This window comes from Nilaparvata lugens, chromosome 13, assembly GCF_014356525.2.
Source record: "Nilaparvata lugens isolate BPH chromosome 13, ASM1435652v1, whole genome shotgun sequence".
NCBI classification, from domain to species: domain Eukaryota; kingdom Metazoa; phylum Arthropoda; class Insecta; order Hemiptera; family Delphacidae; genus Nilaparvata; species Nilaparvata lugens.
The window spans coordinates 6,044,133-6,067,493 of record NC_052516.1 but is presented as its reverse complement, the minus strand read 5'-3'; the positions used below and the strand labels follow the sequence as shown (position 1 = coordinate 6,067,493).

The 23,361-nt window shown below is 35.2% G+C and overlaps 1 protein-coding gene across 3 annotated transcripts in view; it reads left to right on the top strand.

The window, feature by feature from the left end:
• LOC111060337 (acetylcholinesterase) overlaps positions 1-23,361 on the top strand; it is a 517,878-nt gene that overhangs the window by 405,281 nt on the left and 89,236 nt on the right. For all 3 annotated transcript variants that reach the window (XM_039439675.1, XM_039439674.1, XM_039439673.1), the window contains one exon: positions 2,929-2,987. The gene's annotated coding sequence lies outside the window, so the exon portion shown is untranslated. The remainder of the gene's footprint in view (positions 1-2,928; positions 2,988-23,361) is intronic.

The window sequence follows — 23,361 nt, the reverse complement described above, 5'->3', positions numbered from 1 at the left end:
CCAAATTTCTATACGTTTCAAGGTCCCCTGAGTCCAAAGAACGATTTTGATCAAATTCATACCTAAAATAGTCATTGAAAAGCTCTATCAACTGCCACAAGTCCCATATCTGTAAAAATTTCAGGAGCTCCGCCCCATCAATGCAGATAGATTCTCAATTATCAGGCTTCAGATACAATTGAAACAAAAAAAATCGAGTGGAGTAGATGGAGCATAAAAATCTCTACAATTAATGTTCAGTAACATTTTCACCTAAAATTGGAAATAAGCTTTAAATTAGAGAAAATATGATTATTCAATTGCAAATTATTGTTGATTCTATTGAATCATTCACTATGAAGAGATAGCAGACCTCATGTGTGTCTCCAGCGTTATTGCCCTGTCACCAGCTGGCTCAAATCTTTGAATAGTAAACTTGAGATGCGCGGGAACACTAGCGTCAGGTGATCAATTTTCATAACGGCAAGGAAAGTTGTGTGAGTGCGCCACACCAGATTTTTTCGTTTTATATTACTCTTGAAATGCAAAATTTCCAAAAACCTTGTACATACGTCGACGCGCAATTGAAAAACAAACATACCTGTCAAATTTCATGAAAATCTATTACCGCGTTTCGCCGTAAATGCGCAACATATAAGCATTTAAACATTAAGAGAAATGTCAAACCGTCGACTTGAATCTTAAACCTCACTTCGCTCGTTTAATAATAGATTATGTTTGTTGGTGAAATAAATTAATTGACTGATTGAATACTAGGCAATACCATTACAAAGCTCCTGAATCTGGGTTCTTACGCCTCTATAAATAACATTATTATTCATGAAATTATAAAATATTCATGAAATATCATTATGAAATTATATTATTCATGAAATATAACATTTCATTATTCATGAAAACATCATCACCTCATATTATTCTCTCTACTGAAATTCACAACCAAATTTCATCAGTCATAATGTTTACAGTGTGTTTTACGCCTTTAATATCACAGAAAAGTCCAATAAGCTGTTAATGTGCAGAGCTACGTTACAGGACCGTCCGTATATCCTCATATCGTCCGTATATCCGTATATATGGCCCGTATATCGTCCGTATATCATGTGGCGATATTATTTCTATCCCGGTGATAATTATGGCTTGCGTTATTGCCGTATGAGTCCTGAGTCATGTTTCTCTCATTTTCTCTATCACTCTATCTCTCTCACTGAATCTTTCACACTCTCTTTCTCTTTCTTTCTTCCACTTCTTCTCTTTCCCATTTCCAGTTCCTTGTTACTCACACACATTCTCTCACTCTATCTTCCGCTCTCTCTTTCATTCTCTCTTTCTCTCTCTCTCTCTCTCTACCTCAGTCGATATCTTCCTCATCTTCTTTCTCTTTCCAATGTTCCTTTATGAGTCCTGGTTCAGGGCAATATAGCTCACATCCATCAGATAACTGTGGAAAAGCGTGAACTACTTGGATTGAGGTTTATATGTGAGAGACGGAGTGAGAAAGTTAGAAGCCAAGAGAAAGAGGGTGTGAGAGAGAAATGAAGAGAGAGTGAATTGTGAAGTAAGACGAAGAGGATTTTGTAGATGGATGAAGAGTATTCAAGAGATAGTGGATGGTAGTGGAAAGAGAATGAGAGAGAGAGAAAAAGTGGAAGAGAGAGAAAAAGTGGAAGAGAGAATATAAAAAGAAGATGGATAGTGGTTGAGTGAGGGAGAAGGTACAGAGAGAGTGTGTGAGAGAGAAAGAGACATCAAGAGAGAATGGAGAGAAATATAAATATAGAGATGTTAAAACAGATAGAGGGGAAGGAATAATATAAGAAAGACAGATAAAGAGAGAGAATAATGAAGTGTGAGAATCCAATGGAAATAGAGGGATGGGAAAGAGTATTTGTAAGGAGGTTGAACAAATGAGGAGAAACCTGAGAGAAATAGTTATTGAAAATTGAATTGGAGTTCTGTTGAATGCAGTATTCTTGCCTCAATCATAATAAAATTATTCCAAATGTAACATAACTATAGAGTACAATAAGATTTTATTATCTCAATTTGGGAGAGGTATAGCACAAATTTACTTCATTCTTTTCCCTCTCTATTATTTTGATGATGTAATCATTGTAAGAATCAATAAAAAATTATTAACGAAATAAGTGTAGGATATGAGATTTTAGCGATGGTAATTCTATTTTGACGTATGATATAATATGATCATATGAGAGTAAACAACATCATATAAAAAGCAACATCGTTAATGAAATAAAAAAAAAGTTAGTTTTATGAGAGAAGCTCGATGAATAGATTAAGAAAATGTAAAACGTGAATGTGTGGAATTAATAAAAGTTTTATCGATCCTGATCGATTTGATTTGAAGAATAATATCCTACATAATCGAAACGATGTTCGCTCTATCTAATAAATAAATAAATAATAAATAAATAAATAAATAAATAAATAAATAAATAAATAATAAATAAATAATAAATAAATAAATAAATAATAAATAAATAAATAAATAAATAAATAAAAAATAAATAAATAAATAAATAAATAAATGAATAAATAAATAAATAATAAATAAATAATAAATAAATAAATAAATAAATGAATAAATAAATAAATAAATAATAAATAAATAATAAATAATAAATAATAAATAAATAAATAAATAAATAAATAAATAAATAAATAAATAAATAAATAAATAAATAAATAAATAAATAATAAATACATAATTATCATAGATTATTTGGCTAACAGAATCTTTCAATGTAAATTGTGGGGATGGATAAGCAAGAAAGTTTAGAGGATTAATAATGTGTTAAATTATTGTTCTTTTTTGTATGAATGCAATGAGTGATATCAATACTGATTCCAGAAAGTATTAGCAAATTGAGCAAGATGTAATAATCATTGATTTTCTAATTGTTTCAGATGAAGCCAGCTAAGCACCACCACTAACCCGTGATCTCCAAGAAATGTGTTGACAACGGGTGAGTTCATTCATTGATTTAGCTAGTCATTTATCGATTTACTTATTTATTTATTCATTACATAGAGTTCATAAAACTCGCGGAAAAGAACAACAGATAAAAATCAAATCTGTTTTTCAATTTTACAGATAGATGATATAGATATCTAGAATAATAATTATTGTTTTTTTTCTGATTGTCACATCTTTGTAAAGTTTTTGTGTTTTGGTGAAATAAATTGAATTGAATTGAATTTAGTAAAAAATATCGGGGCACCGAGCTTCGCTCGTTATTTTTTATTTATTGATAAACAGAACACAATTCTCTAAAACGATCGTGTTTATATTTTACAGCTGGCTAAAATACGTCAGCTTATGAATTATGGGGATGCGATATTTTGATTTTCCACAGAATCACTCGCTCACTTTTTACTATCCACAGACGACGAAAGTCTCAGCTGGATTCAGCCAAGGATGAATTATCCTTTTAATATTGTTCAGCGAGTTTTCCCAAGGATGAGACCTAGTGCAATCGAATTTTTATATCATAAACCTACTATGTTCCATATTTCGTGAAAATTGTTAGAGCCGTTTTCGAGATCCGTTGAACATAAATAACCATAAATAAATAATATAAACAGATATACAGAAATTGCTCGCTTAATATAATAAGATTTCGAGACCTCCACCCAAAAATTCCAATTTGTCGATTTACATGCGATTTATTTCCTCCCACCCCCATAAATCTCATTGTATTATCATCCTCCTTCATCCATCTTCTAATATTTTTCCTCCTCAATTAATTCTTCCACTACTCATTTCTCACTCATTCCCATTTCCATTCAAACGTCTACCTTCCACTTCTTCTCATTTCCTATTTCTACTTCCAATTCTGTCATAATCTTCCTTCTCCTTCTACTCCTCTCCTCTACCTCTTTCTCATTCTCTTCTTCCTTCTTCACCACTCCTTTCTCTCACCCTTATCAATATCGAAATCTTTTTGTTTTTTTCGTGTCTCTCAACACAGGAGGAGGTGATCATTATTTGTCACGAAGCTCATTTGTATAACAGGATATCGTACCATCCTATACCACTATCACTTCTTCTTCTCTTTTATCTTCATCATCTTCTTCTTCTTCTTCTTCTTCGTCTTCTTCTTCTTCTTCTTCTTCTTCTTCTTCTCCTTCTTCTTCTTCGTCCTCCTCCTTTTCATCTTCATCCTCTCCTCCTATCTTCTTCTCCTTCCTCTTTCTCTGTTTCCTCTCTTCTTCTCCTTTTCCTTCCCCTTCTTCTTTTTTTCTCCCTCTTCTACTTCCTCTAACTCTTTGTCGTCAAGTTCTCCCGTCTACTTGTTCTCATTCATCTTTATCTTCTCTTCCTTCTCTAGCCTTTCTACTCTTCCACTTCACCTCATTTTCGATTCCCTCTTCTGCTCTTTCCTCTTCTTCCCACTCCCACCTCTTTCTCCACCACTACTGTCTTCTATTCTTCTTCTTATCCTTCTTCGTTCTTTTTCCTCTTTTTGTCCTCTCCATGACTTCTTTTTCTCCTATCTCTTTGTGTTCTTCTACTCCAGTCTTCCTATTTTCTCCTCCTAATTATTCTCCAGTCTCTTTCTCCCTCTTCTTTTTCCCCTACTTGTTCGCCTCCTCCTCCACCTTCGCCTTCTCCTCCCTCTTCTTCTCCATCCACTTGTTCTCCTGTCTCCTTCTTCTTCTTCTTCTTCTTCTTCTTCTTCTTCTCCTTCTTCTTCTTCTTCTTCTTCTTCTTCTTCTTCTTCTTCTTCTTCTTCTTCTTCTTCTTCTTCTTCTTCTTCTTCTCCTCTTCTTCTTCTCTTCTTCTTCTTCTTCTTCTTCTTCTTCTTCTTCTTCTTCTTCTTCTTCTTCTTCTTCTCTTCTTCTTCTTCTTCTCCTTCTTCTTCTTCTTCTCCTTCTTCTTCTTCTTCTTCTTCTTTCTTCTTCTTCTTCTTCTTCTTCTTCTTCTTCTTCTTCTTCTTCTTCTTCTTATTCTTCTCCTCTTGTCTCCTTTCACTTCTTCCTCAAATGTCTTCTTCTCCCTCTTCTTCTTCTTCTTCTCTTCTTCTTCTTCTTCTCCTTCTTCTTCTTCTTCTTCTTCTCTTTTATCTTCATCATCTTCTTCTTCTTCTTCTTCTTCATCTCCTTCTCTTGTTGTCTCCTTCTACTCCTTCTTCACATATCTTCTTCTCTTTCCTGTTACCACCACCCTCACCGCACAAGAGTGATTGGTGCGTGACGTCAGTGGTCTACGTTGCCTTGAAGGCAGGCAGTCAAATAGCAGCCGATCCATCTTCCACTGGCCACTGTCCGAATCTCTCTTATCAATCCGCAAACAAATTTGTGTCAGTCAGCTGATAACAATCTTGCCTTGTCATCATTCTTTTTCTGTTCCCTTCCTCTTCCTCTCCATCATTATTTTTCTTTCCTTCCCCCTTCCGTTCCTCCTTCTACATCATTATCCCTCTACTACCCTTATTACTCCATCATCCATCTTCTACTCCCTTTCTCATTATTTTCTCATATTTTTAATATTCTTTCCGAAGAATGGACATTGATATGTCCAAAGCTCCGCCAATTTATGTAGATGCATAACAATATGATTATTATCTATAATTATTATATTACAAACTGCTTTTTCATATCATATACAGTTCAATAATTATTTAGTCTACTTAGTCTATATTATGTAAATTCATCTATAATTTTGCTGTATTGTAAGCTATTGTATATAAGTGTATAAGCCAGTATATATTGTAATCTACATAAATGAAGTACTCAATCAATCAATCAATCTCTCTTACATTATAATAATTTATTTTCTCTTATTGAACGAGCATTGGCAAGTTCCTACTGTTGACTCAACGCCGAAATCATTGTTAATTTGTATCTTAGAGCAATGATCGCCAAACTTATGATCCTGTGAGATAGAATAGCATTTAAAATCTTCTAGTGAGCTACCAAGCAATATTAGACTGAAGAAAGTACGGTACGCAAAATAACATTTTAACTCTTTCATTGCCTATAATAGTTATTTGTGCAACTAGTGCGCAAAGTGACAGTTTGCTGCACCGAAAGAAACGTTTACGCCCGAGCCGTAGGCGAGTGCGGGATGGCTTCTTGAGTGCAGCAGAGGAACTTTACTCACGTATTTCACATTAAGTTTTTCCTACAGTTACCATTGAATATGAAAAGTGGGTAATTATGGGTAAAATTGCCTGAAATGCATCAAATGTAAATCTGTGTAATTTTATTATTAATAAATAAAATAGAATGTAGTATGTGTGTTTGAATGGCGGCTGTGTGCTGTCAACTGCTGTCATCCACTGTTGTCGACCCCATTAAGATTCTTATAACGTGCACCAGTCACAGTTACCAACTTTATTTTGATTTTGCTACACTGTTGCTCCATATAACCTACTAACTATTTTGCGTTGCCATGTTGCAAATCTGGAGTGCAGGAAAAATTTTTCCTGCACTAGAGCGGAAAAGTGATTCTTTGCGTTCTGTAATCAGTGCAGCAATGGCCACTTTTCAAGGTAACTGTAGGAAAAGATACATTTCTAGTGTTGAAATCTACTCATCTCATAGCAGCAAGGTTTTTCTGATCATTGATTCTCTTCAGACTGGGAAAGTGTTCATCTTCAAACTGGACGACATTCTTTTCCCACATCTCGAACTTCTTGGGAAACGATGTTACAGTTGAAATCATTCCACCGATGTCCTTATCTTTCCCTTGAAGCTGCAAATTTAAATCATTCAACTTCTCAGTTATATCTGTGAGTAATGCAATATTTTTTAGTCATGTTTCTCAATGCATGGTTGCCAACCCAAGCATTTCTGTGAGCTACCAAAAACTACCCTACGAGCTACCGGTTGCTCGCGATCGACTGTTCTTAGAGCATTAAACAAATAGTATCACCCCATCACATTGGGAGTGAGAGAAAATATAATTATTTGTCTGCAGGAATTTCAAAGCCCCGCATCGTTGCCAGATCGTGCTTTGAAAATGTATAGATAAAATAAATCAACAATATATTCAATCTCTAATATAGGAATACATTATTGAATCATTGGAAAATATATATTCTTCACGTATAGAATATAATATTGTTCATTTTTAACAAGAATGAACATATGATATCTCACCAGATATACCGGTATCAGTCATCCTCTATAGAGACAGTGGCAAGACAGAGAATCGGCAACACTGTTTCCCCATCTTCATCCACTGCTTTTATTTAATCTCTATCATGAAAATTCATCATCCAATCATTGAGAAAAATATATTTTCTTGACAAATAAAACATAATTTATTATTTTCCACAAGGATAAAGAGATAATATTACATGAAATACACTGATATCTGCCATCCTCTAAAGGCATTGGCCAGGCAGAGAATCAGCAACGCTGTTTCCCCATCTTTCTCCACCGCCTTTATTCAAATTCTATTATGGAACTTCATCAATTGAACATTGAAAAATATATAAACTTTACAGATAAATTGATATAATTTTGATAGTTTTCATCAAGTATAAACTGCTCATATCACATCAGATAAACCGGTTTCAGCCATCCTCTATAGAAGGCATTGGCAAGACAGAGAATCAGCAACGCTGTTTCCCCATCTACCTCCACTGCCTTTATCTAATCTCTATTATGGAAATTCATCATTCGATCATTGAAAAATATATAAACTTTAAGGATAAAATATAATTTATTATTTTCAACAAGGATAAACAGTTAATATTACATCAGATACATCGGTATCAGCCATTCTCTATAGAAGGCAGTGGCAAGGCAGAGAATCAGCAACGCTGTTCCCCCATCTTCCTCCACCACCTTTATAACTTGGATTCCAAAATAGGATTTCAGATTGTCTAGAGCTCTAGTGACTAGTCTTATACTCAGAGCTAGAGCTCTTGTAGGCTACGTCTAAGCTAGAGCAACTGATTAATGAGCGTTTTGATTAATTAGCGTTGCCATTCAGTGCTTTGAGAGAGAGAGAGAGCTTTGACAGAGAGAGATCAGTGAGGCTTGACAAAATCCCTTCATCATGTCATCTTGTCTCTCATTGGTCGAGGCTCAGCCATTCAAGTGGCTCCTACTTTGAGCGATTCAAGACAGTAATACCATAGACTAAGTGAACAGTTACATCTGTGGTTATACTGATTCCTGCTTGAATCTACGTTTTATCATAGAGAAACAATAGCATAAGTAGATATCCCATGGAATAGGGCGTTTATGTCGCAACTTTTACTGTTATCTCAAGCCGATAGCCCACGTAGTTCTTTCCCGTGGAGCTTTATGACGCTGGTAGTCTCTCATATTGTGCCGTTCATACACTCTTACGCGGTCAAAACAGTAAAAATCAACAATAATCGACAGTAATCGGCTTGGGATAACAGTAAAAGTTGCGACATGAACGCCCTATACCATGGGATATATACTTACGCTATTGTTTCAATATGGTTTTATGTACTGAGAACGTTTCTGAATCCGATCAGGATGTGGGTAGTTTTGCAGAATTTAACAATATGAAATTAAATTCATGTTCCTTTGTTTTCTACTAGATTTTTAAAGTCAAATTCACCAAAATTTACACCCACTATTAATGAATGATGTATCACCTGTGTTATAAAAGACAGTGGGGTTGTGTTTGCTCGTTTGTTCGCATCAAAACACGTCAACTTGAGGATTGCATACCGGAAAAACTACTTTTTTGGACTCAGGAGACCTTGAAACATATAGAAATTTAGAAATTGGGCACCTCAATTTTTCTCGGAAAGCAATACTTTCCTCACCTATGGTAATAGGACAAGGAAATTAGAAACGGGAATTATTTAGATCTTCAAATCTTCCACATAGATTCTAAAAATATCAATCTCGTGTACCTCGAAGCCCAAATTTCAATTTTCCTTCTAGATTTTTCAGAATTAATTTTCAAATTTCATCATGGGACATGAATATATTATAATTGAAATGTACATACCACATGTTGATAATCTAGAGAGACCACCTCTTCGGAACGGACAGTTGAAATTGGTAACTAAATTGATAACCAGTCCAATTTTGTCAGGTTGACAAAAAGACCTTTAAGAGATATAGACCCACAATGCCTATGCCTTCCCAATGATTGCTCTTACTTGAAATTGAAGGCCGCCATTGGGGTATTTTAGCACGAGATATTATATCTATATAATCTGTAATACTATAGATTACAAAGGCATTGGTATGTAATAATCTTATAGGTTGCCCCCTCAATGGCCGATTTCAATGCCAAGTACGACACTAGCGCTGCATGTGAGTCTATGCATCTTTAAGTCTTTGGGTTGACATAAGGCTTCTGAACAAGATTTGAGTTCTGTAAATTTATTATGTTAGTACCAAGTTGAAGAGTTTATCTGTACTGTTAGTTTGTTAGCATCAAAACATGTCAGAATGTCAATTGTATACCATAAAAAGCGGGGATGATTCAGATCTCCAAATTGAGAACTGGCTTATACACGACGGGATAGGAAAATTATGTTTGACAGCATCATCACGTCTCAACTACTCAACTGATTAACTTGAAATTTCGCATATGGATTCTTAATTAACCGAGGATGGTTATAGGTCTATTTTAAACTCTTCAAGATTTCATCATGTCAACTTTTTAAATAGACCTTTGCGAAGCACAGGTTACCTGCTAGTAAGTTATAGATGCTCAAATTATTTGTATATTAAATATCTGCACCATTATGTCTAAAATCTTCTCTGTAACCAGAGATAAGTTCATCCTAAGAGAAGAATAATCTCAGATTATATACCCGATGAACAAACTCGACATGTTTTATCTGATCGCCGATTTTTCATGAGGTGGAAAACCCGATTTTCCGACAACGATAGCATCGAGAAAAGCTCCCAAAGATCGCAATTTCCTCTCCCCCTTCCAGACTTTCTTGGGAGGAGAATTCTCCGCTTTCAAACTGTGATGAGAGGAGAAATCTCCCTTCTAGTCTCTCATGAAAGGGGAAATAAATTCATGTTCCTCTTTGCACCTTATATTTTTGGGAAATTTCTCACTACAAGTCTCTTATGACGAAGAAGTCCCCTCCTTCCAACCTTGAGCTATGAGAGGGGAATACCCTCTTCTATAGTGAGGCCCAGGTCATAATGAAAGTGGAGAAAGATAGCAACGTAGCCGATCCTCTGTCTTATCAAAGTAATAAATAATAATAAAAATTATTTTACTTTATCAATTTTCTGTTTTTTTCTCTTCAATATTCATATTGATCAAAACTTTTACAATATTTCCATTAATAAATAAATCCTTAGTTTAAATAACGAAATTAACGTTTTGGTAGAGAGTTAGTGGGGAGGATATTTTTAATATTCTTCCCAAAGAATGGACATTGATATGTCCAAAGCTCCGCCAATTTATGTAGATGCATAACAATATGATTATTATCTATAGTTATTATATTACAAATTGATTTTTCATATAATATACAGTTCAATAGTTATTTTCTTAGTCTATATTATGTAAATTCATCTATAACTTTGCTGTATTGTAAGCTATTGTATACAAGTGTATAAGCCAGTATATATTGTAATCTACATAAATAAAGTACTCAATCAATCAATCAATCAATCAATCAATCAATCAATGCCTTCTATAAACGGTAGCTGATAAGGGTTTATGATGTAATATTAACGGTTCATCCTCTTTAAAAAAAATCAATTATATTTTATTAAGCAAAAAACAATATTTTTCAAAAATTTTATAATGAATTTTCATAATTAAGATAACATAGTTTCGAGAAATATTCATAATTGATATATTGAATATTATGTAGATTCATTATAATTACACCGTCATTATTGTTGTGGGAACGTTTAAGAGTTGGTAATGGATATTGCTATCTGCTTTGTGGAATGATAGACAAGGATGGCAACACAAATGTTAATCAAATACTGCCATTATAACGTGGACCACACTATAGTGAACTGGAACTCAAGTGCAGAGCAAAAGCAAGTGACAATCGTTCGCTCTGATTGGTCAATGAATGGCCTATTGTGGCCTAGACAAGCCACTCCCACTTTCTGCAGTTGACTGCAACGTCATAGCAATAGCAATTCATTTTTATAAGCTTGAGGTATAGTGATATGTTAATGAGGTCCTCGTCTTGTCTCACTATAGTTCTATCATTTAACTGACTTTGGGTCATATACAATAGTTAGGTCTACGTTCTAATGTTAGTGGAGAAAGATAGCAGAACAACGTTGCCGATCCTCTGTCTTGTCAATGCCTTCTATAGACGGTAGCTGATACACGCTTTTTGATGTAATATTAACTGTACATCCTTGTTTAGAATAATCAATCATATTTTATAAGGCAAGAAATTATATTTTTCAATAATTTCATAATGAATTTCCATAATTGGGATAAAATATTTTGCTTATTGATTATTGGTTCTATATTGTTAAAAGACGATCTGGCAACAGAGCAAAGCAAGAAAAAGATAGCGTTATCCGTTTTGTTGGATGATGAACAAGGATAGCAATACCATTGATGATCAAACACTGCCATTATAACGTGGACCTCACCATCCTATTATATTCAGCGAGCAATATCTGTATTCATTATATCTGGTTATTTTGAAATCAGGTTATTTATGTTCAACGGATCTCGAAAACGGCTCAAACGATTTTCACGAAATTTGGAACATAGTAGGTTTATGATATAAAAATTCGAATGCACTAGGTCTCATCCTTGGGAAAACTTGCTGAACGACATCGAAAGGGTAATTCATCCTTGGCTGAAACAGCTGTGGATAGTAAAAAAGTAAGTATCTGAAAAATCAAAATATCGCATCCCCGAGATTCAGAGGATGACGTTTAGCCAACAGCTGTAAAATATTATAAACACGATAATTTTACAGAATTGTGTTCTGTTTATCAATAAATAAGAATAACGAGCGAAGCTTTGTGCCCCGATATAAGTCACTTATGAGAGAAAAATCCCCTTTTCAGCTTCCTATGAGTGAGAAATTCCCTTCTTCCGTCCAATTTTTAGAGGGAAATTCATCCCTCATTCAACCTTCCATCAGAGAGAAATTCCCCCTCATTCAACTTCTCATGGGAAGGAAATTTCCCCTCCCTTTCAACCCCTGATTCCCTGTCCTGAACCCCCTTGCCAACCCTCATTTCCACCCCAAAAGCCCATGACACTTGAGCCTTTAGTCCTTGAAAAATCACCTAGTAACTCCATATTGATGAGACGCGATATTCCATTGATCTCGGTCATCTATTTTCATGAGACGTCACGACGTTTTTTTCGAATTCAAAATCCCCGCCTTAATTGTGAGCGATCACCACGATTAGGCTGGATACCCTATAGTGGGGTTCACGTTAGAAAGTCGGCATCTGATTAACATTGGTGTTGCTATCCTTGTCTGTCATTAGACGAAGTTGATAGCACTATCATTGTCTATAGTGAGACTTACGTTGGACAGACAGTATCTCATTAACATTGCTGTTTCTATCCTTGTCTGTCATTAGACGAAGTTGATAGCACTATCCTGTCGCAGCAATGGCGGTTCATACACTGAACATAGCAGCTGAGACTAATAATTGTTTTTGTTTTTCAATAAATTGTCATCAACTATTGATTACTAGTAGTTCTGCGAACAGTAGACCTCACTCATGAATAGCCTACAACTATCAAACTAATGAGAAGAGCCATTAAGAAAGTATAGTATATTGCGAAGATTTATCCATGACATCTATAATTTTCTCCTTTGAAAGTCCTAAAGACATTGTTTTAAGGGACACCGGACTTATAAATGTCTCTCAAGGAGGTACCTTCATATCGTCCCCATATTTACAATATTACAAATTTTCTAACAATTAATTATAAGAATCGGTCAACTGACAGAAAAATGGAATATGCAGTAGGCAATTTAGACCATGAATCGGCTCACAGACGATAGTGAGACGGAAATGATTCTAAATAACATGGGTATCAATGTTGGTGACAATAACAGCTGGTTGCTGATAATGTTTTTCGTGAAAAGTGAATTCAATGTTATGGCGGCTTGTTATGCCTATGCAGAATTTTTATGCTCACAAGTCGGTTTCCGATCTCATACTAAAACGAAAACAAGAGCTAACTAACCAAGCTGTGATGTCTCCGGCCGGTTCGGTAGGTCTAGAAACTATTCATCTAAGAAACAGGGAAATATCGTGTTGAAAAGGGAAGAAATGGTAAAATCAAGTGAGAAGTTTTCTCCAATTAATAAATTAATACAGTATGATTTGGAGCGGCTCAGACGTTTCAAGGTTCACCGCTGACAACAAACTCTTGTCCTCTATCGATAGCATTCCAACGATACCATTCATTCAATACAGCACATTTTAGAGCGGCACAATTTATATTAAAACCGGAGGTCTTATCAAAAATCGTTACACATACGTTTCTGCGCCTTGTTTCAAAGAACTTGCATACCAAATTTCATCCAAATCGGACAATAACGTCGACTGTAACTGCGGTAAAAACAGACAGACAAAAGCCGATCGAGTCGAAACTAAGACCTCAGCTTCGCTTCGGTCAATTAATCCACACGTTATAATTGAATACAGGCTCCCAGAAGAATAATGTTACCAAGAAAATCTTGAGAATAATGACTATTATAGTCTACAGTAGTAATTCACTATCAGAGACTAGTTGACTAAACTCCTGTATGAGGGAAATAGAACTATATTGTGATGACTTAAACTGATTTAATACAATTCCAACTTCACTCAACTGATCATGATGAAACCAATTTCCATTTAATCTTATCTCATTCCATGTTATTCTCTACTCTCTACTGTTTTTACTTCATTATTTCTTATTAATTCTCTCTCCAAATAATGTTTCTTTCTCTAGTCATGATTCTAGACAGAAGAGAGGTACATAATGAATAACTTATGAGAAATACAGACACTTCCCTTCCAATTCAGAAACTGCGACGAAGTTCTGGATGGATTGATGTGGGATAGAGAAGAGAGAGAGATAGAAAGGAAAAGGTGAAGAGAAAGAAAGAAGAATAGATAGAGCCTTCAAAATGGGTAGGAATAGGGAAGAAATAAGGTTAACAAAGGTAGGAACGATGAATTAGAGAAGGGATTGGATTCATGAGGAAGATATAAGGAGGATCTTATGAATAAGTTTATAGGCAGAAGAACTTCAGGCAGTTATACTAAGACTAGAAGAGGAAGGAGAAAAGAAGAAACAAATGATCCAAGGGGAAACAGGAATAAAAACAAGAAGGGAATTGATTGATTGATTGATTGAGTACTCTATTTATGTAGATTACAATACATACTGGCTTATACACTTATATACAATAGCTTACAATACAGCAAAATTTTAGATGAATTTACAAAATATAAACTAAGAAAATAATTATTGAGCTGTATATAATATGGGGAAAAAAATTTGTAATAACTATAGATGAAATAGATAATATTGTTATGCATCTACATAAATTGGCGGAGCTTTGGACATATCAATGTCCATTCTTTGGAAAGAATATTCGAAGTATTCTTCCCACCAACTCTCTACCAAAGTGTTAATTTCATTAATTCAACTGATTTATTTAAAAATGAGAATATTGTGGAAGTTTTAATTAGTATGGGGGGGAATGAGGTGGAGAGAATGAGAATGGAGAAAGAGGAAGAGAGAAGAAAGATAAGAAGACTAGAAGAGAAAGCAAAAGGGGGAAGACAAGAAATTCAAGGGAAAACAGGGAGAAAAGCAGGAAGAGAATGAGGTGAGGGGATACGAATGAATGAAGAGAACAAGAAGAGGGAATAAACGAAGGACAGAAGAGAGACAGATGACGGAGAAGAACTTTATAGTAGGGGATGAATGAGGAAAATCATAAAGATGGGATTTTAGTAGAAGAGTGGGAAATAAGAAAAATGTTTGATTCTACAGAAAACATTGGGCAGAGAGAAAGAGAAGAGAGAATAAAGGAAGGACAGAAGAAAACCAAATGAAGGAGAAGAACTTTATAGTATGAAATGCATGGAAATGGAAGTTTGTCTGTTTAAAAATGCAAGATGAGAAAAGTCAGCATCTCTAGTGTTCCACCCCTTATATATAATTATTCATAGCAGCCTACCACTTAATTATTTGTTCAGGTCAGAGTCATTCCCCACCAATTTCATCCGTCTCATTTCAAGATGGAATCATAATATTTGAAGGGATTCCATATCATTTCATTTTTTGATAAGATTGGATTTTGTTTTTGGATCTATCCAGTTCTGCTGAAGTGTAAGATGTGGTCATACGAACGTTACTAGAATTAGCACGATGATATGAAGATAATTATCTGCTGGAACTTTGCTGATTCATGTGGATATAACACAGTTCTAACATAGAGAGGAGATAGAATGAAATAAAAAGACTGAGAAATTGTCATAAACCACAGATTCATTGATAGTTGGAAAGACCGGTTTCGGTTGTTTCACCATTGTCAATTTCTGATCAACTCTAGATAAACAATAGCGTAAGTAGATATCCCATGGTATAGGGCATTTATATCGCAACATTTACTGTTATCTCAAGCCGATTACTGTCAATTATTGTAGATTTTTACTGTTTTTTTTGGGGTAAGAGTGTATAAACGACACAATATGAGAGACTACCAGTGTCACACAGTTTCACAGGAAAGAACTAAGTGGACTATCGGCTTGAGATAACAGTAAAAGTTGCGACAGAAACGCCCTATACCATGGGATATCTACTCATGTTATTGTTTTTCTATGCTAAAACTAAATACAAGAGCAGGAAATTTTTTCCTAACTATCAATGAAATCTGAGGTTTTTGACAATTTCTAAGGCTCAACTCACCATCAGGCGACTCAGGTCGAGAAGAGATTCGACTCTAGTCGAGAGCATGTGTTTCCAAATGGTGACACTCAGACCAGTCGATTCTAGTCTCCGCGACGTCATCATTTGGAAACACATGCTCTCGACTTGAGTCCAGTCTCTTCTCGACCTGAGTCGCGTAAGTGTGAGTTGAGGCTAAGTATTTTTATTTAATATGAATACCAAAATATCAACTTCTCAACTACACAATAAGGAAATGAGGACAGAATAAGGGGATATGCCATGGTATAGGTTCCATGTTTATTTTGGACTAAAATTTTATAGAAATTGTAGACTACACGTGGAAGACTAACCTCATATTGGCTGTATCATCACCAAAATTTGGAAGAAAAATAGCACAAGAATTACCTTATTATTCCATCTACCCAATGTTATTACATCAGTGTCATCGTATCATGAATGAATTGAATGATTGTATCATTGAATAAATTGGACGTCTATGCTCAAAATTTCATTGTCAACTCAAGCCGATATTCCTAGTAGTTGTTTTTGGTGAAGCTATGTGACGCTGGTAGTCTCTCATACTGTGCCGTTCTCATATTCTCACCCCAACAAAACAGTAATAATAGACAGTAGTCGGCTTGAGTTAACAAAAAAATCGGCTTGTAATAAACATAAATATGAGCTGAACCTATTCTGGACTATGTGTAGCCTTATCCAAATGAGGAGAGGAATAGCACAAGGATACCTTATTTTCAACTCCCTAACATTTTTGATGATGTACTTATTGTATGATCATTGAATATCGTGTTATGCAATCTCTTGTCTCTATGGTATAGATAAAGAATCACCTCCACTCATGCATAAGTCTAAAGCTTTTGTATGCATCACTATCAGGTTGTAGAAGCAATCATAACGCAATCAAAATCTTGTTACTGCTGCTTCTGATTTTTTTCTGAGCTCTGATGACATTTCTACTGAAGGTCCGTTTTCAATAGTGAGCACCTACACTTACGCACAAGCCTAGAGTTTTTGTATGCATCACTATCAGGTTGTAGAAGCAATCAAAATCTTGTTACCTGTGCTACTGTTTTTTTCTGAGTTCTGATGACATTTCTACTGCAGGCCCGTGTTCAATAGTGAGCACCTCCACTCACGCACAAGTCTATAGTTTTTGTGTGCATCACTATCAGGTTGTAAAAGCAATTATGATGCAATCAAAATCTTGTTACTGCTGATACTGATTTTTTCTGAGTTTTGATGACATTTCTACTGCAGGCCCGTTTTCAATAGTGGGCACCTCCACTCACGCACAAGCCTAGAATTTTTGTGTGCATCACTTTCAGGTTGTAAAAGCAATCATGACGCAATCAAAATCTTGTTACTGCTGCTTCTGATTTTTTTTCTGAGCTCTGATGACATTTCTACTGAAGGTCCGTGTTCAATAGTGAGCACCTCCACTCACGCACAAGCCTAGAGTTTTTGTATGCATCACTATCAGGTTGTACAAGCAATCAAAATCTTGTTACCTGTGCTACTGTTTTTTTCTGAGTTCTGATGACATTTTTACTGCAGGTCCGTGTTCAATAGTGAGCATCTCCACTCACGCACAAGTCTATAGTTTTTGTATGCATCACTATCAGGTTGTAGAAGCAATCATAACGCAATCAAAATCTTGTTACTGCTGCTACTGATTTTTTCTGAGTTCTGATGACATTTCTACTGCAGGCCCGATTTCAATTATATAAGTAGTGAGACTAGACTAACATCATCATGTCAGCATGTCAACATCAATATCTCCCATCCAATCAATGCTAAGATTATTGAGTGGATCTCTCAGTATAGAAACGCAAGTACCAATTGAAACCTTGATGTTCTTCATTCGACCAATGCTGAAACTAGGTGCTTAGAATGAAAAATCTATAGTGAGGTTATAATGGCAGTGGAGAAAGATAGGAGAACAACGTTGCAGATCCTCTGTCTTGTCAATGCTTCCTCTAGACGGTAGCTGTTTACAGGTTTATTGATGTAATATTAACTGTCTATTCTCGTTTAAAATAATAAATCATATTTTATTCAGCAAGAATAGTATATTTCGCAAATAGAGCAGAAAATGAGATTTTTCCGGCTTAAAATCGGTTTTTTCAGAAAAGATTGAGAGCCGGAAAAACATTTTTGCCCGTGATGCGAACGCTATTTTTCGCCACACACAAAAATAAACAATATATTTATATGAGAATAGTTGTTTACTAAGCACTTCCGAAAGCAGAAGTGGAAGGTGATAGCTCTAGCACATCTGAGGTAATCTGAATATCAGGAAATTGTCCAAGAATTTTATTTTTTATTCTGATTTGTCCAAATAACCTGAAAGATGATGTTCAATTATGTGGTAGGTTGAGTTTATACTTTTTTATTCTTTCAAATGACAATAAGATGATATTATTATAAATGTTCTAATTATTGAATAATGAACACAAATAATGGAAAGTTTTTTTCGCCACACTGCACAGAAAGCAACTGTTTTCCAGTCTCTACGTAGATCTGAAAGACCTTGTTCGCAGACGACGTCAGAAAAGGGTTTCTTCTCCGTTCTAGGCCAGAAAGTTGTCTCTTTCCAACCGCTCATGGAAGTAGTTGATAAGTCATCCGCTAGATCGGGCGAGTGTCCACTTTCATCATCAGCTGAAGTCGCCATGATTTCAGTTCCAGTTTCGAATCAAACTAATTCGCTTCGTAACCAGTTTTATTCAATTATTGATGGTTGATTAGTGCATTCCGAATTTTCAAAAATGCTTGAAGATGACTGTGGTATTCCAAGTGAAATTTTAAAAGAATCTGAAATCCTGACTGCAAATCTTCTACCACTAAAATCAAGAGATAGGTACGATAGCTTAACGAGTATTCTTTATTTATTTTGTCAGCAATACCTGTAGTGTGGCAAAAAATATCGTTCGCACCAAGGGCAAAAATGTTTTTCCAGCTCTCAATCTTTTCTAGTCCTCGGCCTACGGCCTCAGACTTGAAAACCGATTTCGAGCTGGAAAAATCTCATTTTCTGCTCTAGGTGCGAAATATACTTTTGATCAGCTGTTTTTTGATCACGTTTCCTAGTTCCATGTTAGCGGTTGGAAAGGGTACTCTTTCCGGCCTAGGCCGGGAGGAAACCTGTTCTGACGTCAGACGAGAGTCGTCTGCAAACAATGTTTTTCAAATCTACGTAGGGACTGGAAAACAGCTGCTTTCTGTGCAGTGTGGCGGAAATTATATTTTTCAATAGTTTCATAATGAATTTTTATAATCATGATCAAATATTTTCTTAACTGATTATTAATTCCACATTGTTGAAACACGATCTGGCAACTGAGCAAAGCTTGAAAGAGATATCGTCGCTATCCGCTTTGTTGAATGATAGACAAGGATAGTAATACCATTGCTAACCCTTCGACTACCAAGCGGGGTAATTGGACTACCCCAACCCACATTTTGTCCAATTTTTTGTAGATAATTTTGATATATTTCATTGAAACATTGAGTACTTGTTAAAAGCATATCACTTCAGTTATGTTTTATCATGAAATCATTTCATTCCTCTTATTTTTGAAATTATAAGCAGATTTATCCTGGGAGTAACTCTATCACCCCACTTGGTATTCCATGTCATGAGAATTTTTGGTATATTTCATGCATCATTGGAATACATCAGATATCACTTGAGGGGGTCAGAATACAAGGGGTCCAAGTGACATTTTTCATTTTTTTAAGTTAGCTGAAAGTGGTAAAAATCCAACGTTAGTAGACAGAAGGTTGATCACTCACAGATGTAAGATTCGAAGTGGTGGGGGGAATGCCAGCGTGACGTCACGTGTAGTAAAAATGTGATAGAGTAACCACACTGAGCATACAGTTTATTCACTGTATCTTCAAATACATCGTCGTTTAATCCCCTCAAGATTGACCTAGAGCTTAAAAATTCTCCTTACTTATAGCGAATGAATCACCGATTATAATGATGTTGTTAAATATTTCAAGTTCATTCAACTTGTATGAATAAAATAAAGTTGAAAGTTCTTCACGAATCTAAAAAACATGACACGAAAAAGTTAATAAGCTGGAAATGCGTTAGTAGACAACGTTATACTATTATAATTTCAGATTACACATAAAAAATCTTGATAGCCCAATGCATTGCAATAAACCGATCCCGATAAATCCGATGAATTTCATTCATATAAATGCACTGAGCACATGCTGGTATCGAGCACATGTTCTACGAGAATCGAAATATCTCATCCCCGAAATTCACAAGCTGATGTATAGCCAAACTACAAAATATAGACACGACCTAGAAGATGAAGAAACCTTAAGGGTTTGAAAGGGAAGGTTAGGAGGTAGTGTTTTTGCTTCTATATGGCAAAATGTTTGTATTATTTGAATGTTTTGATAATTATTGTAAAGCAGAAACAGAAAGCATGCATGTCAGAAAATGTTTGTGTTATATAATTTGACTAGACGTCACCGTATAATTTTCAAGAATGCGATATTCTGCCTACTCTGTACTATAGCCTACGTCACGGCTGCAGTTCCCCCACTCCAATTGCATTTCAACTAAAATACTATAGATGAGTAACCAACCTTCTGTCTACTAACTTTGGTAAAAATCTAGTATACAAGAGGAATAAGCGTAACTCTTATCAGTGCTGACATCTGGTGTGAATTTTTCAACTACATTCTCAAACAGCTGTTCATTTGATTAAAAGGGGTCCAAGTGACTTGGATTCCTTGTTCATTGAGCAATGGTTGCTTGTATTCTTCAAATTGAATTTAACCTTGATTAAGCCATGTCACCAAGATACCTCAAGAACCAATTAGCGAATCGAATAATATTGCAATAAGGTCATTAATCATTTTTCAATTGCTGGTAAATTTGATAGATTTATGTGTAGCTAGGCAATAGAGTTTTGTTTGATACTCCTTATCACTATTTAGCTGATAACTGAGAAAGGAAAGCAATTTGAGACAACAATGCCTTGTCATTGAACTGTACGTTTGATTTGGTAGCAGTACAGTATACTGAATAGGTGAATATCATTTCTATATCCATTTCATGAATGAGGAATTGATTGATGTAAGTAAACTTTAGACTCATTCTTTTCGAAAATAACAATACGTAACTTGGACCCCTTGTATTCTAACCCCTTCAATTTATTGTTCAATTCTTATTTTTTTGCCAAACCTGATTCATAATGATCACTAAAAATCTAAATTCAAAAAATTGCTTCTCTATAACCATAATTTGATTATTTGACAACATTCCCCCTAAAAAACATGATAGAATGATCGATTTTGTTGAAAGTATTGTTTTGTGAAAAACGTTGGTAGTAGAAGGGCTAATCAGACACTGCCATTAGACCTCAATATATAGTGAGGTCCACGTTATAATGATAGTATTTGATCAACTTTGGTTTGGCTATTCTTGTCTATCATTCGACAAAGCCGGTGGTACTATCCTTTTCTAGGTCCACAACGATGCCAATTAAGTTTTTGACAGTGTAAAAATATAATCAATTAATGGAGAGAATCGGCATCGCTATTATTCTATCTTCATCCACTGCCATTATAACGTGGACCTCACTATAGCAAAAGCAATCATGACGCAATCAAGATCCTGTTACAGCTTCTGCAATTTTTTCCGAGTTCTGATGACATTTCTACTGCAGACCTGTTTTTTATTCTAGATTATTATATATCTTGACAGCAATATCAGAGCTTCAGCTTTTCAACTCCCAATTCAACCAGTGCTAAAAGTATAGAGTGAATTTTACAATAAGGAATCACAACTACCAATAATTGAAACATCGATGCTTCTCTTTTCATTCAATGCTGACAGATTTAAATGAAACGAAACTGTCAATTGCAGTGGATAGATAGGAGTTCCATTTCGTTTCGCTTATTAGTTTTCAGTTATCTGCTATTTGAGGTGCAGTAAGCATGAAGTCTTATCGGAAATAACCGATGAATCTGCAGTGGTCAGGTTGAGAGGATTTTTCTTGATAATGTCATGAAAGGTTGTAGGAAGGTTATTTATTTATCTATTTATTTATTTATCACATTGTGTACAAATACTTGACATGAGGAAAGGCACAACAGGCTCATGCCAAAAACTGTCCCATTTCCAATTTATACTATACTGTACAAATCAAAATGTTTGTTATGTCACTTTCACTCTCCAAAATACAATTTACGCTCTTCAATACTCAGATAAACGAGCAAATTTTGAATCAAATAGGTACTATTAGAATCTAAAATAAAAAATATAGAACAGTAACTTATTAGTTTATTCAAAAAGTCTAAATTTTGAATGAAACTAGAAATTTTTGAGCTAAAAACTTCACACTTTACAGAAATTTCACCATTATTAACTACTAGCAGAGGAATCTATCTTGAATTGTTGAAAGGTTGTTGGTTATATCTACCGTTATGACGTCATAGTGGTTATTATTTTTGATGATAGATATCATCATAGAGAAACAATAGCATAAAAAGATATCCCATGGTATAGGGCGTTTATGTCGCAACTTTTACTGTTATCTCAAGCCGATAGTCCACGTAGTTCTTTCCCTTCAAGCTTTCTGACGCTGGTAGTCTCTCATATAGTGCAGTTCATACACTCTTACCCGGTCTTACAGTGAAAAATCTGGTGTGGCGCACTCACACAACTTTCCTTGCCGTTATGAAAATTGATCACCTGACGCTAGTGTTCCCGCGCATCTCAAGTCTACTATTCAAAGATTTGAGCCAGCTGGTGACAGGGCAATAACGCTGGAGACACACATGAGGTCTGCTATCTCTTCATAGTGAATGATTTAATAGAATCAACAATAATTTGCAATTGAATAATCACATTTTCTCGAATTTAAAGCTTATTTTCAATTTTAGGTGAAAATGTTACTGAACATTAATTGTAGAGATTTTCATACTCAATCTACTCCACTTGATTTTTTTCGTTTCAATTGTATCTGAAGCCTGATAATTGGGAATCTATCTGCATTGATGGGGCGAAGCTCCTGAAATTTTTACAGATATGGGACTTGTGGCAGTTGATAGAGCTTATCGATGACTATTTTAGGTATGAATTTGATCAAAATCGTTGGAGCCGTTTCCGAGAAAATCACGAAAAACTCTGTTTTTGACAACATTTTCGCCATTTTAGCCGCCATCTTCAATTGCATTTGAACGAAATTGTTCGTGTCGGATCCTTATAGTGAAAGGACCTCAAGTTCCAAATTTCAAGTCATTCCGTTAATTGGGAGATGAGATATCGTGTACTCAGACGCACATACACTCATACACACACACACACACACACACACATACAGACCAATACCCAAAAACCAGTTTTTTGGACTCAGGGGACCTTGAGACGTATAGAAATTTAGAAATTGGGGTACCTCAATTTTTTTCGGAAAGCAATACTTTCCTTACCTATGGTAATAGGGCAAGGAAAGTAAAAAGATATCCCA